The sequence below is a fragment of the Protopterus annectens genome, chromosome 9.part0 (assembly GCF_019279795.1).
Source record: "Protopterus annectens isolate FY-2018-M chromosome 9.part0, PAN1.0, whole genome shotgun sequence".
Lineage (NCBI taxonomy): Eukaryota > Metazoa > Chordata > Ceratodontiformes > Protopteridae > Protopterus > Protopterus annectens.
The window spans coordinates 1,530,162,798-1,530,176,783 of record NC_056743.1 but is presented as its reverse complement, the minus strand read 5'-3'; the positions used below and the strand labels follow the sequence as shown (position 1 = coordinate 1,530,176,783).

At 42.3% G+C, this 13,986-nt stretch overlaps 1 protein-coding gene across 1 annotated transcript in view; it reads left to right on the top strand.

The window, feature by feature from the left end:
• ABCF1 (ATP binding cassette subfamily F member 1) overlaps positions 1 to 13,986 on the top strand; it is a 1,329,408-nt gene that overhangs the window by 1,180,779 nt on the left and 134,643 nt on the right. The window lies entirely within an intron of this gene.

The window sequence follows — 13,986 nt, the reverse complement described above, 5'->3', positions numbered from 1 at the left end:
CAATCTTTTTAACTGTCTTCTATCTGGAAAGTCTGAACTTCTTGCATAATAGTAACAATACATAATTTCTTTCTTATCCTCAGTAGTCCACTCTGTCGTCTTTAGGGCTCTTTTTTGGCTCATCAGTTCTTGTGGACTGCTACTTCCTTCTACAATGGGACAAGGACATCCTCTCCCTGAACCTGGCCTAACCCCACTTTTGGAATGTTTCTGTGTCATGAAGATTCTACACTGTCAGTTTTTCCAGTCCTGGAACCAGTGCACATATGAGGATTGGGCACTTTTTTTTATCCTGGAACTTGTGTACCTAGGTGTGTCTCTTATTTTTTAACCTACTTCTGTCCGTGACAAATGCTATATAAAATGCATTGTATACATCAGTGTCATACCCAGTAATGTATAGTTTATTTAAATAGAAGCTCATTGCTAACTGGTGTCCTGCCTTTTCTTACATTCTACTATAGCTGATTTTGGTTATTATATGTATTTCTGGATTCCAATGTGTTCTTGTTACACAAATTTGTAAGGAAAGCAATTTCATGTATTTGCAAATCACTAGAAGAAATGCTCATTGCAAGTTACCAGTCTAATGGCCCTACAGCTTTTTTAAGCCCAAGGACTAGAAAGGCTTTGTTGTATGTCTGTGCCTTAGAACACAGGGTGGTGTAATGGTTAAGGTGTTTACCTTAGCAGCGCAAGGTGCAGGGTTTGATTCTCATAGGGGGTAATTGGCTAGGCTCAAAATGGTCCATGAGGGCAGTTAGCCTAGTACTAATCTATGAAAACATCTGTAAGCTGCTGCTGTCCATAAAGGCCACAGGTGATACGCATGGGTGAATTTATGATTTCCCATACATTGGTCCAAATGTTATTTAAATAGGTTTAAAGACGAGCTCTGTTTCACATAAATGGTGAGTCCTTTCCAGAAAATGAGTAATCCCTCAAGCACACACCTGTTCCTCCAACATATTTTGCTTATGTCACAGACAAGGTTTATATCCTTAGATTGGGTAATTGTTGTGCTGCTTGTTTTGCGAATGTTTGGCATATTCATCAGGGCTGGATCTGAGAAGGCCTTGTAGGCTAGGTATAGATTGCCCCTCAGTAGTCTGTAGGAGACTGAGTGCAGGGACAAGGGTATGAGGTGATCCACAGAGGACATGTTATTTACACCCTGTATTCTATTAACGAGGAATCTCTGTAGCCACTATAGTTGTTGCAAATGGCTGGTCAGGTACATGCTGAAGAGTGCAGTGTACTCGAATATTTGTTTAATGAGGGCTAAGCTTAGTGGGATTATGATCTCCTTAGATCTGGACGCACTGCCATAACTTATAACTTGCCCCACATAGAAGGTTTTCTCACCACCATGGACACATGATGATCAAAGTTCAGGTTACTGTCAACCTGAGTTATCAAGTCCATTACCACTGGGTCTACTCTTAGGCAAGTGTTATCAATGTTGCAATTTGCAGGGTTGGTCTTCTTCCTAAAGGGTATAAATATGCATTTTTTGGCATTGAGTATTAGGCCATATTTCTGGCACCAGTTACTTTGCTCTCAGACCCTCCTCAAGGGTATCTACATCTTTGGAGGAATCAGTCATTGCACCGAACTTCAATCATATGCAGATTTGGTCACCCAAAGATGCTCCATATTTGCTATGACTTCAGAGAAGTGTATTCCAAACAGAAGTGGTCCAAGTGCCAAGTCCTGTGGAACAATACTAGTAACAGGCCTAGCCTATTGGTGAAGGTGCCCCCCCCCCAATTTCATGTGTCCTATTCATGAGCCATTTGACTATCCATCGGGTTACTGTGCAAGTCCCTCTTGAAGTATATTGACATTGTTTGGAGATTCAATGATTGCACCTCATTTGCAGTCATCAACAAACTTAGTCAGCCACTGCCCCACTGTTCAGGCCTCAACTTCAGAGAAGTATATTCCAAACAATAGGGGTCCAGCACTGATTGATCCCTGTGGAACCCCACTGCTAAAGGGTCTGCTGGTTGAGGTAAAGTCCCAAACTTTGAGTGTGATCTGTCAGTGAGCCATTTAACAACCCACCTAACAACTAAGGGTCGATATTTAACTGGGAGAGTTTATCAATGATGCTTGAATGTGGGACTGTGTCAAAGGCCTTTGCTAATTCAACATAGGTTGTATGCACAGATTTGCCTTCATTTATGGTGCTGGTGATGTTTTTGAAGAAGTCTACCAGGTTTAACAGGCATGACCTGTCTTTGACAAAACCAAACTGTTGGATCAAGGGTTTGGAGATTACCTATATGCTTATTAATTGGGTCCATGCTGATTCGTTCCATGGCCTTACAGATAAAGCTGGTTAAGCTTATATGCGTCTGTAGTTTCTGTAGTCTGAGTCACACTTTTAATACTCTTGTCAAGTGGCATATGACAAATGGAAAAAAACTCTTCGTTGTAAAACTAGCAATAAAGGGTCAGTGACACAAATGCTGTTAGGCAAGTTATACTGTCACCTTAGTCAAAATACCTCCTGCATGCCAGTGTATGAGAGTGTGTATATGTATATAGCCACTATATATGTGTGTGTACATATACACACACACACGTGTGTGTGTATGTATATAGATATATATGTGTGTGTGTGTGTGTGTATGTATATAGATATATATATATATATATATATATATATAATATATAGTATATGCATTGTGTGCGTGTTTGTGTAGACATACAAATATACTTGGATCTATAAAGACATAAACATATACAGAGAATACATTTTAAACAACCAAAGCAATACATGTGATAAACACCTAATGACGCGCCACATGCATTTATTTATTTAAATTATCTGTTTCCATCTGGGGGAAGTGGTCGCATCAGCACAGCCATTTATTTGCAATTGTACATCAAAATATTGTTAATGAAATAAAAATAAAATAAAGATTTGAAAAAACACAGCCATCTGAGTCACAAAAGAGGCAGGTTTGAGAAAAGCTATGAGAATTTTAACAGTGAAGTATACCACTAAAACCATTATGTGCACTACATACAAAGTTTTAATAAAATACACTCATCACATATCCAGCACATACAAATTTGACACACATTCAATAATGCCTAGAATTGCAAGCCGGTCATTAAGACATTGCAAGACTGTGGTTTTACTGCCACTTGAATATAAACGTAGATTACATTTTGCATGCACACTTATGCACACAGATAGGAAAATATACGGAAATGCAGAGACTACATTTGTCTCAAATTTCAAGTGTTAACCAGTGCAACTCTCTTGCAGTCAAATATTCAGGAAATGAGTGAAAGATCCAAGAATTTTACCACAGTCCAGGGAAGAAAAAAGAAAATAAATTCAATTGGATGGAATCAGTATTTTATACAGACAGTTACTTTGTGATTCCTGAAGGGTGTCAACTAATGGGAAAATACTTTTAGTTCCGTAACAAGATTCAGTTTCAATGTTGACATGTATTTTTATTTAAACATTGTAAGATTTTATTCTTCTAGAATATTAGGACATTTGCAACTCAGTGGGTTTGTTTCAAAGATGCAACTGTCCAAAGCAATGCTGTCTTGTGACATGAGGGAAACTGTCTTATAAATGTATGTCTGCATGAGTACATGCACGAATAAGCAATACTACTGCTGACAATATGAAAAATAATTAGCGAAGGGGGAAAAGCATGTAACAGCAAGCATGAAACAAAAACAAACAAAAAAAAAAAACCACAGTTGCTTAGGCTGGGATAATCAGTTTTAGAAAAAAAACAAGCACATACTGAACATCATTTCACTGCTGCAAAGGCTACAGATCTGAGTGTGAGTGTGTGTACAGATTAGAAAGCATATGTTCATCGTGCATACAGCTGCAGTCATAACAGGTGGGTTCTCCTGCCGTCAGGCCGGTCGTCCGAATTCCAAAGTCTAGGTCCGGCGTCGGTTGTCGTCCCTTCTTCCCTGACGTCAGTGCGACAGGGGTATAAAAGAACCAGCCGACGCCATTTTCTTTAGTCTTTCTTGCCGTGCGGTGCCCAAAGCAGAAGCAGTTCGCAAGTGCCGGTCGGCCAGCTCCTGAAATTACGAAAATTTTGCAACCGAAGTCTTCTTGAAAGCTAAGTACCCCATTGGGGAAACTTTTCTTGCCTCAGACCGATGTCAGACAAAGTTAATAATTGTATTTCATGTGAGAAGCAAATACCGCATAAGGATTTTCATTCCCTCTGTATTCCTTGCTTAGGCCCAGACCATGACGTCTCGGTCTGTCGTTTTTGTGCTACATTCAACAAACGCACAATTAAGCATCAGGCGGAGTTCGCCCAGCACTATTTTGGCAAAAAATGTAACTACATTATGTCGTCGGATACTCCAACTCAAGTTTTGTCTAAAAAACGCAAAGATAAGGACTGACACACGAGGTCCGCGGCCTCTACCGACACCACACCAAAGCCGACTACAGGTGGTCCGGTTCTCAGCGAGGCGCCTACGCAGCCCCTGCCTACCGACGACACTTCATTGGCGGTGTCTACTGTGCCCGAGGTCGCAGGCTCCTCGGCCCACACCCCGACTGCAGATACCGTAGCCACTCTTGGTGGTGAAACTCAAAATGTAGACATGTCTGCCTCCTCTCAAGGTGTCTTCAGACCTTCCTCTTCTTTTTCCATCAAGGCTTTCACTAAGTGTAAAGTAGCCATGCATTCTAAGAGACAAGCTACACAGGGCCCTTCTCCAGGCCCCATGCCTAAAAAACAGATGCTTAAAATGGCTGAGGATTTAATTACTCTTATCAGGGGTTCTCAACTCCCCCCGGACAAAAGGCCCAGAGTGGAGGAAGAATCCCCCTCCTCTGACCAGGCCTCCATTATTTCAGAGCACTCTGATGAACAGGAACATTCTTACTCCCCTTTTGAAGATTCTGATGCAGAGGAGTCCATTCCCTCTGTCCCCCCCCCCCCAGAGGATTACTCATTTGGGGAAACCTTGCATACCTTAAGGGAACACTTCCACTGGGAAGGCCAAGAGTACTCAGATTCCAAGAAAAGGCTTAGGGATTTTCTCTTGCTAGCTCAGCACAGGCCTCTGGCTATACCTCCTGTCTTAGACATACTAGATGATGTGTATTCGGAGACCTGCCTTAACCCGGACTCATTACCTCCAGCCCACTCAAGCCTGACAGGTACTACCGGGTCCCTGACTCACACCAATTTTTATGCAAATGCCATGCGGCTGACCCAGAAACTGTCTCACAGGGTCCCAAGGGAATTAAGGCCTCCACTGCTAAAAATCCATTACCTTCCGAGAGAGATTCCAGATCTTTAGAAAGGTGGGGAAAAAAGGTATACACCTCGGCCACCTTAACCATGAGGGCATTAAACTGCCAGTTCCATATGTTAAAGTACCAGCAGTTTCTGTTATCACAGTTGAGAAGCAAAATGTCACAACCTCAACAACCAGACTTGAAGGAGTTGCAGGATTTGATGCATAGTGCAGAACAAGTGGGTAAACATACCTTGCAATGTGGTTTTGATGCTCTAGAGGCCTCATGTAGAGCTGCCGTTACAGGATCAGTCATATGTAGACATGCCTGGCTCTAGGAGCAAACCTTACCAGATCATGTCAAAGCTAAATTACTAGATGCCCCTCTACAAAAGGATGTATTATTTGGTGTTAAAGCTGAGGAGGTATTAAAGAAAATGGAGGAAAAGGCTAAATCAATGCAAACAGTGAAAGATTTTCTACAGGTACAACCTCCACGTTTCAGTAGAAATTGGCCTTTCAAAAATTGGTCCTTTCCAGCCATGGACAGACCCCAAAGAGGTAGATACAGGCACCCGAGGGGCAGAGGGCAATCTCAAGGATCGTTTAGAGGCAGACAATGGCAAGCTCCTACACAAAGAGGTGGTGAGGATAGTTCGCAGCCATTCAGAAAGCAAGTCCAATGACTTTTCCCTTTGCATGCCAAGCAAGGCTCAAATGGCAGCACCCTTAGGCAGAAAACTGGCATTATTTTCGAAAAATTGGCATATTGTCACAAAAGATAAAATGGGTCCTGGACATTATAAACAGAGGCTACATATTCCATTTTCACACCCTTCCAAAAATGAGAGGCATGCCAAACCTGCCACACAATCAAAGGGCAGAGGCACAAGGACAAATTTCAGATCTCATGGACATGAAAGCTATTCAAGAGGTACCTACTCACAAACAAGGTCAAGGTTTTTATTCCAGACTATTCCTGGTACCAAGGAAGGGAAAAGATTGGAGACCTATTTTGGACCTATCCATCCTAAACACATTTTTACTCGTACCAAAATTCAAGATGCTCACATTAGAGCAGCTTCTTCCCATGCTGGGCAAGGAGTCTTGGCTGGTAACATTGGACCTCAAGGAGGCATACCTGCATGTCCCAATCAGACAGAATTGCAGAAGATACTTCAGATTTCTTGCAGGTTAAACCCATTATCAATTTTCTGCATTGCCCTTTAGCTTATCTACTGCGCCCAGAGTATTCACGAAATGCCTGGCATCAGTAATTGCCTACTGCAGACTTCAAGGGATACAAATATACTCATATTTGGATGACTGCCTGATCCAAGCGGACAGCAAGCACATACTTCTGAAACATCTGGCTTTTGTAATAATGTTGTTGAATTCTCTGGGATATACACAGTCAACAAAAAGAAATCAAGGCTAATACCCTCTCAAAAAATAATTTTCCTGGGTGCCAACTTGGACACAAACACCCAGATGGCCTACCTCACGCCAGAGAAACAGGGGCAACTAACTCAATACTTCAGAAAACTAGCAAATTTCACCAGGCTGACTGCAAGGAAAATCCTGCAGGCTCTGGGATTCATGGCATCTTGCATCCTACTAATCCCATGTGCAAAGCTGCATATGAGGGAAACTTCAATGGTACCTGAAAAACCTATGGTCTCAACACAGCCACAGTTTGGAAACAATAATACCACTAATTCCATGTCTTCAAAAGGAATTTCTGTGGTGGGCTCAAGCATGCCAAACAAACACAGGTCTCCCATTCTGCAAGCCTCGAGCAAATCAAGTCATCACAACAGACGCCTCTGACTACGCCTGGGGGCGCTCATGACAGATCGGTGCATTCAGGGCAAATGGTCCCAAAAAGAAAAGCACCTTCACATCAATCAAAAGGAAATGCTAGCAGTAATAAATGCTATTATAGCTTTCAAAGACCTTCTGCATCCAGGTCAACTATTGATAAGGACAGACGACACCACAGTAATGTGGTACATAAACAAACAGGGAGCAACCCATTCATACCCCCTATGCAGGCTGGCCATGTCACTTTGGAACATGGCTCTGGAATTACAAATCGAACTTCAAGCACAGTACTTGCCAGGCAAGGAAAACACGCTGGCAGACAACCTAAGCAGAAATATGACAGATCCACATGAATGGAAGTTGCATCCTCAAGTTTTTACAGAGATAATTCAAGCATGGAGAAGGCCAGACATAGATCTCTCTGCCTCCCACAAAAATCACCAATTGACAAAATTTTGCTCAAGGACTTTTCATCCACAGGCCTGGAGAGTGGACGCTCTCTTTTTCAGTTGGACAACAATGACAGTTTATGCCTTTCCACCTCTTCCTCTGCTGCCCAAAGTTCTATTAAAAACCAGAGCAGATAGACCAAAGATGATTCTCATTGCTCCAGACTGGCCAAGACAGCACTAGTACCCACTCCTGAGGAGCCTGATGCATTCCCCACCATGGACCCTACCTCTAATGCCTCCTCTTCTGACTCAGCACAGCTTCAAAACTCTTCACAGTCAGCTGAAAACACTCAATCTGGCCGCATGGAAGATTCCTTAACATCACAACAGACCCTACTCTCCAAGCAGGATGTCATTTTGGAGGCCAGAAGGCCGTCTACTAGAAAAGCTTACTCTGCAAAATGGAAACTGTTTTGTGCCTGGAATGAGAAAAAGGGCCAGAATCCTGGCAGAACAAAGACTTTCAGAAAATCATAACAACTCTTTGTGTCCTATGCTATAGGAGCTCAAGGGAAGCCAATTTCCAAACAGGTAATCTCAAAATGGATAGCCCACTGCATACGCTTTTCTTACTCTTTTCATGGTAAAACTGTACCTGCAGGCATCAGATCTCACTCCACAAGGGCCACAGCTAACTCTGCAGCTTTCCTCAGAGGAGTTCCTACAAAGATATTTTCGAAGCAACCACTTGGAGTTCTGTGCATACCTTCTCCAAGCACTACCACCTACCATTATACTCCAAAACTAGAGCAGGCTTTGCCACTGCAGTCTTGCAGGGCATCCTGGCTCCTCCTAGTTCCACCTAGTGCCTACCACACCTTTCTTAGCTTTGGGATTCTACCTATCTGTTATGACTGCAGCTGTATGCACGATGAACATAGTACAGTTTTGTACCTACCATAAATGTAGATGTTCGAGTGCTAATACAGCTGCAGTCCAGGTTTCCCTCCCTCCTTCCCCCCTTGGGACAGGCCTATTGGCTAACACCTCCTCATACAACCTGATTGGGGTATTCATTTATGGTGTATTTGCTTGCAACTACTGTATTTTGATTATATTGCATTGCTTTATTACATAAATTTATGTATTGCCTTCCTTCTGGGGGCACCTGACATCTGGGGCAAGAAAAACTGAAGAAAATGGTGTCGGCTGGTTCTTTTATACCCCTGTCACACTGACGTCAGGGAAGAAGCGACGACAACCGATGCCGGACCTAGACTTTAGAATTCGGCCGACCGAGGACCTGCCTGACGGCAGGAGAACCCATCTGTTATGACTGCAGCTGTATTAGCACTCGAACATCTACATTTATGGTAGGTACAAAACTGTACTTTCTGGCTGATGCAAAATCAGTCACTCAACTAATCTAATAGCCTGTGGGTGGGGGAAGGAAAATACAAAAGGGCATGCTGTAAATTCTCCCTCCCCCACTGAAGTTTGTGAAATCTGACCTGCAGTATCAGTATGCTAATAAGCTTCTCTGAAAACCCTGCCTCTGTGTGAACATGTGACTTACACTGCACTAAAATGTCAACAAAGTCTGTAGCAAGCAACTGATTTTAGAAATGCGATAGTGCCCCTTTAAGCCGAAGTTTCTGAAAGAGCTCCAAATTTTGACTTTATTTGATTGGATGCCTCTCTAGCCTGCCAGCTTGTTCCTTGAAACATTTTCCCAATGTTCCCATGCTTTTGTTGTGGTGGTTTTATAAAGCTGTCTCTCTGGACTCCTCCCCTTTTTGTAATTTGATTTCCAAATTCCCCCCTCCCCTTTTTCATTGCTGCTGTTTGTTGCATAAGCTATTTTATGTAGTATTCATGTCCATTTTTTTCCATAGATCCGTGGTACTGAGTGCCCACCGAGCTAATCAGTATTGCTTTTGAGTAAACCTCCTTTGCTACATACTGTCTTCCGCTCTTTTTCCTAGAGCTCAGTAGTCCTAGCTTGTATTCCCAATGTGTTTTGCTTGTATCCAGTGCCATCCAGGCAACGTTAAGTACCTTTGATTGCTAAATCGCATTTGCTTAAGTTATTTGTAGTGATTGCTACTGTATTCTGCTTTTATATGTGCCTTTCATTGAATGTTTTGTAAAAAATGTTCTCTTCCTCACACTGTTACTGCTGTAGAACTATCTTGAAATTGGCTTCAGCAAGGTTCATAGGTTGGTACTAGGCCATCGGCCTTAGGGCCTATACAAGCCTAGCCATAATAATTCCCTGGATATTTCTTCCCTGGACCCCTGTCTAGCAGGGCGACTGACGTGATCTCCAGGGTGAATTTCCTATCTCCCATCCAATCGTCAAGGTTCCTTTTGAAGAGCGCCAAGGAGGCGCTCTGCTTGACATGTATGGGCAGTCTATTCCAGAGTATGGGGAGTCTCTCGGTCAGGAACCTACCCTCCAGCATGTTTTGTTCATTGTGATGACAAGGTATAGATCCCTAGAGCGTGTGGCTCTGAGGGATTGGGATTTCTTTGTGGAGCATGTCCAACAGCTCAGGGTTTGACATGGCCTTGTATGTTAAGCAGAGCTCGCCTCTGAGTAGACGATATGCCACAGAGCATAGCTGGAGTTTTTTTAGACAGTCGATATAGGGGATCTGCTTTAGGCCTGTGGTACGTTTAGTATCGTATTTCTGGAGCCTTTTCAGCTGTTGCAGATGTCTTGTGAGGTACATACCAAATGGGGCGTTGTACTCTATAATGGGTCTAATGAGGGATGAGTACAGTGGGACAATGACCTCTCTTTTTCTGGATGAAAAGCCCTTACTGATGAGGTGTGCCACATAGAAGGATTTCCTGACTGTTGTGGCGATGTGGTTATCTAAGATGAAACCACTGTCCACCTGTGTCCCTAAATCTCTCATCACACTTTCGGTGTTTAGTGTATTGCCACCTATGTGGTAATTCATGAGTACTTGGTTTTTCCTCAAGGGGATAATTATACATTTCTTGGCATTAAGCTTGAGCCCATGGCTCTGGCACCAAGCATCTGTTTCTGTAAGGCCCTTTTGTAGAATATCCACGTAATTTGGGGATTCAATAATGGCTTCCCATTTGCAGTCATCTGCGAACTTTGTTAGCCAGAGTCCCTTAGTGTTGGCCTGTACTTCAGTGAAGTAGATGCCAAACGAGCGGTCCCAGGACTGAACCCTGAGGTACTCCACTTGTCTGGAGCTGGATTTGGAGTTGGCTACTTTTACAGTATGGGTTATATTAGTAAGCCAGTTGACAGCCCATAGAGTGACATAGGGATTTATACCCAGCTTAGTAAGATTATCTATGATTCCAGACTGGGGGATGGTGTTGAAGGCCTTGTCGAGGTCCACATAGGCTGTGTGGACTGCCTTACCTTTGTCCACAGCTCTGGAGACTTATTTGAAGAAGTCAGTCAGGTTCAGGAGACAAGATCGGCCCTTCACTAATCCAAACTGGGTGGGGTCCAGTGTTTGAAGGTTGCCAGTGTCTTTGTTTATAAGTTCCACGGTAATGCGTTCCATGCCTTTGCAGATCAGGCTTGTCAGACTGATGGAACGGTAGTTCCTGGGATCCAAGGTGAACCCCCCTTTTGGAGTGGGATAACTGTAGCTGTCTGCCACTCAGTGGACACAAAGGGGTTTTCAGCTAGTTGTTTAATTGGCTTGTGGTAGCATTGCACTTGTGGGTCTATTCTACTGTGTTTTTAAATTAGGAAGACTGGGATTATTCATCTTATGGCAGGAAGTGTTTGCCTGGTCCGTTTGAGTTGGGAAATGCACAAAAGGATTCCTGGTGTAGTCATTTTATTGGCCAAAGGGATCATTGGTTTTCTTTCTCTTCTGTGCTGCTATAAATTTTGCACATTTGCATAGATTAGCAGTGCCTTGTATAGTAGCAAACACCTAGAAAGCACATTTTCCCTGTAGAACGGTCCATAAAACTGTACCCTGTAAAGAAGCAATATAGAATAAATACCTTGTGCACCAACACACGTAGGGCATCTAGTTGGACATAGTGTTGGCGATACCTAGGGATTTAGTAGTATTCAGTATTTTGTAAACATTAAAGTTAGTAGAATTTAGTGCTGTTCATCATAATCTTCCCCAATAAAGCACCCTTAATAGCCTTCTAACCCCAGTAGACATTCCTTTGTAGCTCACCAGTCAATTAGTGGACAGTATGGATATGCAATTTATTAATTTCACTGTAGCCACCTTGGTGGATGTGGGCATCTTGAGACTGTAGCAGTTGTCTCATGTTTACTGACTACCACTTGATCCTTAAAGAAGCAGGTTACAGTATGCAAGAGGTGTACTTACACAATCATACTGGAGGTTACACTCTCTCATACATAGGTATAACTTCTTTTAGAATATCTGAGTTTTAAGCCTTGTTGGAAATGCACCCTTAAAATATTCAAAAAAATACTGCGTTATTGAGCAGTAATCCATCATTTTTGTCTAATGTGATTTCAGCAAAGGTTTTGGAAGTTGACTGTGCAGCTTGCAACTGTGCCCCATCATTGAAAGTGCCCATTTTTGGCCTTTATATTTTGGCATCTAGAGTTTCTGTTGGAAGACTTATTACTTTGTGTGTATATTATCTCTATTTAGTGTCTCGAGTTTCATGCTCTTTTTGTAGGGAACCAGCTTTGGCCTTTCTCAAGGATTGAATGTGAGTAAGTACTAGCTCACATTTTGTGTGTGAAAGTGTCTGAATTGTTATTAAACAAGTCCAGTTGTTTCCCTTTTCATTATAGTAGCAGAAAGCAGTACATCTAAGTACCCTTCACACCCAGGACATGCACTGTCAGTTTTAAAAAAAAAACATTGCTTACAGCCATGGCTGGCTTTGCATTGGCTAAGCAAACCCTTTATAGTGGTCATGATAACTGTTTTGCAGTCAGGTGACTGAGTGTCCGTAGGAAAATACAGTTGTCAAAGGCCACTCCCACTGGGGGTGTGCCTACTTCCATTAATTGCTTCAAAGCAATCTTCATTGTGGATATTTGTACTGTAGGTTTTTGGTGTAAGCATTATTGTGTTGACAAGTAAAGGAGTGGGGTTTTGTTTAGCACCACTGTGCTGCAGAATTTCTTTTTGAATTGTTTTCATTGACCATCTTTCAGTTTGTTTGATGTTTAGTTTTAATGCTTGGGATTTTGCTCAACAGTTACCCACTAATAAATGTCCTTGAAGGCAGACACAGAATGTGTGCCATCGCTGTAGTATTTTATCTGGGGGGGTGGACAACCTTTTGTACTGAATACTTATTCTCTTCCTGCCCTACTCCTGTATCAGGACATTCATTCCATCGAGTATGTGCAGGTTGTGTTTGATTTGAATGAGTCACAATATATATTTTCATGTAGCCTTATTTGCTGTTCTTTTTATGTGAGCATTAACTGGAACGCACTTAAGTTGAGGACAGCAGAAGAGGATATTCCAACAGTTACCCATCTGAAAAGATTTCCTGTCTGATTTAACAATGTTGAGAGTACATATCACTTATTTCTTGAGTGGAGTATTTCCTCAGTCTGTCATCTCTGTGCAGTGTGACTGTTTTGGATTAATCCTAATCTTTATAAGGGCCATCTGGCTGTAAATACCCCTAAGAGTGGAAGGGTTTTGGGTAAAAAATATACCATAACTCAAGATCAAGGTGATCTCTACCAGCAGATTATTCATGCTTGCATCCTTCCCCAGGAAGGGTGTAAAGGGGAGGGTTATATATCATATGATCGAGACTGCAAAGATAGTCTCTCAACATTGAGCTTGTTTCTCCCCGTAAATTGATATTTTTTAAGAGTCAGATGTTTGCCCTTTTCCCAATGTGGAGCAGTTTCTGGGTTGGCATATATAATATTCAGGTGGAGGGGGGGGGTGTGCAGCGGCTTACCTTCCTGGAAAAAAGACTGTTGCTCATGTTGCCAGCTTCTGGAGGAGAATCTGGTTCGAAGTTCTGGAGTTCGATCCTTTCAGTTTTGATCATATCATCTTACAATCATATTTTACAGATCTGTAAAGGATTATGATGAGCCTTGATTGAGCTTATTAAATCTGTGATTAATCCAAGAAGAACAAATGGAGGATGGATTTGGGCCTCCTTTGACAGAAAGTGTTAGAGAATTGTCTTCTTGAAGAAACTGGAGAAGTCTTGTACCAGTTTGCTGTTTGTGGTGAACAGGATATTGTAATGAATTTTAAGAGTTGCTGGTTGAGATTACCCTGATCTGTTGTGCATGTGTATACTATATTTCCAGATCTTTGATTGGTCCTCATCCAGTAGATCTGCATTTGCATTGTCCTTCCTGTGGTGGATGTAGTTAGTGTTTTATATTCATCTTTGGTTCCTCCTCAAAGTGTTTACTGTGTGAGTGAGATGTGGGAGGGTGCTGGGCTTTCTGCAAAAATTGTCTGAAGCTGATTATCCCATCCTGCACAAATTTCTGAAGGTTCTTGCTAGTTTTCCTTTGTGG